This window comes from Condylura cristata, unplaced genomic scaffold (assembly GCF_000260355.1).
Source record: "Condylura cristata isolate star-nosed mole 26May11 unplaced genomic scaffold, ConCri1.0 scaffold00022, whole genome shotgun sequence".
NCBI classification, from domain to species: Eukaryota; Metazoa; Chordata; class Mammalia; order Eulipotyphla; family Talpidae; genus Condylura; species Condylura cristata.
Genome location: NW_004567123.1, coordinates 19,657,848 through 19,661,555, shown reverse-complemented (window position 1 = coordinate 19,661,555; position 3,708 = coordinate 19,657,848).

The window sequence follows — 3,708 nt, the reverse complement described above, 5'->3', positions numbered from 1 at the left end:
GTGGGTCACCTCCGGGGCAGGCGGGAATCGAACTCATGCGGAAGCGGCTTTAGATTCTCAATGCAGTGCTTTAACCCGCTGCGCCACCAGGGAGGCTTCCCAGAGAGGAAGCAGCTTGCCCACCCATCGATAGGAGAATGCATCAGCATACCGGGGCATACCGGGGCACACTCGGATGATGGATTATTGTGCACCCCCTAACTGCAGCGAGACCGAGAATAGCAAAAACATTCAGCCGAGTGAGAACGCCCCACCCAGGAGCACACGCTATGGTGCATTTCCATGAATGCCAAGAACAGACAAAGTCACCGCAGTGGGATGGGAGCAGGATCCAAACCCACCCTGGGGCCGTACATGAAACTATCTGGAAAGGAGAAAATAGATCTGCTGTGTGTAGGGGGCGGGTGAAATTCTATAACCTGAGAGGGTCTGGTGACTGTCCCATGTGTGTGTGATCTCAGCACTTACTGTCTGTGCCTCCCGCTGTGTATCAAAATGTGATGCCTGCAGTCCACAGGCTGGGAAGTGCCCTAAGTCATTGTAATGGTTCCAGAGACTTCTCTGGATAAAATCAGTGCTGCATCTGCGAGGCAATGGTGTTATCAAAGTCATTTCCCTCTCTGCGCTTAATGTCTCCTGCTTCTCTGAGTCTCTGTGTGGCTCCTTGAGGGCTGTGATAATCAGGGCTGAGGCAAGATGCCCCTAGTCTGAACTGGGTGTTCTACCATAGTCCTAAAACTCTCTGGGCCGCAGTTGGGCTGTGTTCTCCTCGTCCCCCTTTTTGGACACAGGAAGTCTCTTAGAAGCAGCATGGTGCCCAGTGCCCCACAGACAGTGCCCCAGATCCCCTTGGGCTGACTGTGGGCATCACACAAAAGGTGACTTGAGTCAGATAAACCCGGATATCGGACAAGCAAAGAAAACTGAGCTTCAGCCTCCTCTGAACTGAAGTCCAATTTCAAATAAACGTCGAAGCCCAGGCAATGACAGGCAAGCTGACGGAACCCATGGGGAAGCCACAGGAAGCCGCACCTGAGTGTGGGGTGCATCGGACGCACTCGATGCTTGAGCAGAAGGCAGGCGGTGGAGAGCGTGTTGTCTGCAAACTTCGCTCCGCACTGGAGAACTTTCATTAGAAAACACAGGAGGGAGGGGATGGTTCTGCCTGTCCTGCAGAGAGGAAAGTGTAGGGGTTAGGTCAGTTCCTAGGAGGTGGCGAGGTGGCTGCTGTAACTCTACCAGGCAGGAAAGGATGAGACCAGTCAGGTTAGGCGAGGGCCAGGAGGAAGACCAAAGACCCCATGGGTGGGGTGACGGGGGATGATAAGGCGAGGTGAGGAATGAAGCCAGGGCCTCTGTGTGAGGACTCCTGGACAGGCCTCTCAGAGCAGCAGGTGGAGTGCAGAGCCAGGGGGCTGGGGTGGGGCCCTGAGGTGACTCCTGTGACAGCCCCACCTTCAGGTGGGTCTCCAGGTTCACCCTAACTTCCCCTTTCTCTCACCCTGCAAACCCAGTGACTACGTGAGTAAATGTTAGCGCAGAAACCTAATCCCGTGTGGGCGACTTCAAGGGAGGTGTCCCATGGGCCCCTTCCTCCCCGCAGACCTCAGAACGTCCAGATAAGCAAAGAAGGAGACCTGGAAGATCTCAGTCCCAAAAAGGCCCAAGGGGCTGCAGGTTCTCAGCATGTGGCAGACAGCCCACCGATGCCCTCCAGGTAAGAGAAGTTTTTTCTGTGACAACCCCAGAAAGAGCTGGAAGCATTGCTGGCGCAGGGTGTGGCTATAGGCGCTCCGGAAGCAGGGTTACATGGCACTCGCCATGGGAGTGAGAAATGGTGGGCTTCCCACCCTACCCAGCCCTGCCTCTCTGAGGGCTGAACAGCTGCTGGAAGTCTCCCGCACCCTCGCCCCAGCCCGGCAGACAACAGGGCCCGCCAACAGCCAGCAAAGCTCTCTCTAGTCCTCTTTGTTTTCCTGCTATTGATGGAGCTCCACACAGCCCATTCAAGAAACTAGGCCACAACAGTGCCCCCCCCCCAGACCTGGGTGTGGGCTCCCTGGGCTGATGCAAGCAAGGGGCCTCCAGGCCGTGAGTCATCTTAGGGGGGTGATGTTTTTCCACCTTTTGTCGTCATACACAAGTGCTGGGTGGAAATAGAAATGAAAATCTTTGTAAGTTTTGAAATGTTATTCGATTTAGCAAAATGCGCATTGCGTATAGCAAAAAAGAAAAATCACCCCAGGGTGTGGAGCCCATAAAAAGTCCCCAGGGTGGGGAGCTGGTGGCTGGAAGACTCAGAGCGCATGTTGCAGAGTTGCGTGGACCAGAACTCAGATGCTGGCCACTGTGGCCACTGTGCGTGAGGCTGTGTGACCCTGAGCAGGTCACCTGCCTTTCTGCACCTCATTTCCTTCTCTCTGTGGGGGTGAGAGCAGGGACCTGGCGGCTGCAGTCAGCCAGGCAGGTGGGGAGCGCTGGGGCCCAGGGCTCTTCTTGTTTGCTTCTTCTATACAAAATTATGTTCCAAAGTCAGACGTGTGAGATGTGCAAGGAGAGATTTATAGGGTGTGTGGTTCGTGGTGGGGGTTGAAGAAGGCCTCCCAGCCCAATAGGCTAAGCCAATTGGACCTGCAAGATGCCTGAAGGACAGTTCTGGATTTCCACACATGTTCTTGGTTTTGCTCAGTCCTTAGTGTGGGATGAGTTGAGGGCCCTCGAATCCCTCTGAGAAAGAATTCAGCAGAGTCCCCCTTCACCAGCAAATGTGTTAAGAAAAAGACGCTTGCATAGACACTAACAGGCAGCTCCGTAGGGCAAGAACTGTGGATTTTTTTTTTTTTTTTTTAAGGGAAGGGCTAGCCTATAGATTGTTCTCTAGTTTCTTGTTGTTCTTGGTGGGGTTTCTCTGCTGGGGGTTGGGCTGGTTGTTGTAACAATTATTTATCATTTCTACCCCCGACCTCTGGCTCCTGGACTTGAGAAGCTTCCACAGAGGTATCCCAGATGGCTTTACATGTTAATCCGCTCTAACCCCACCTCCGGCTGGCCAGGAACAGGCCGGCAGGTCAAGTGACAGGAGGAAACACAGCTTCTTTCCAGCAGGGTATTTTCTCAGCGATCAGCAGATATTGTCTTCTAATGCCTCTGTCAGCCCAGAGGGATACAGAGAGTGATAGCAGGAATGTGATCGTCAGCTTTTCAAGTTCCCAAGAACCCAAGTAGAACGAGCTAACAGTTAATCATGAAGGGACAGGGGGAGAAGAATCCAGTGAATTGACAGCTAATCCTAAAGAGGGAATGTTATTCAGAGATTAGAGTTTAATTCCACTTATTCTTCTATCTTTTAGTCAAGGTGAACTTGTTTGTTGCAAAATGGAGATCTGAATATGTCCTCATCACTGCCGTGACTGCACACTGGGTTTAATAGTCTTTTTGACTGTTTCTGGCTCATTCTCTGTCTCCCCAAGAGAACATGCATCTGGAAAGTGTGGGGGTCAGGGGTTCTGTTTGTCATCTTTGTGCCCCAAGCCCAGCAGTATCTGCACACAGAGGGCATCAGCCAAGACCAGCCGAGCTGCAGGCTGGCGGGCTGCTCCCACTGAGTCATGAAAGAGAATGAGGGAGCCAGGGACAATTGTGTGGATGGACTCCTAAACAGCACCGCACACACACACACACACACACACCCGCCACCCCAACAAAGTC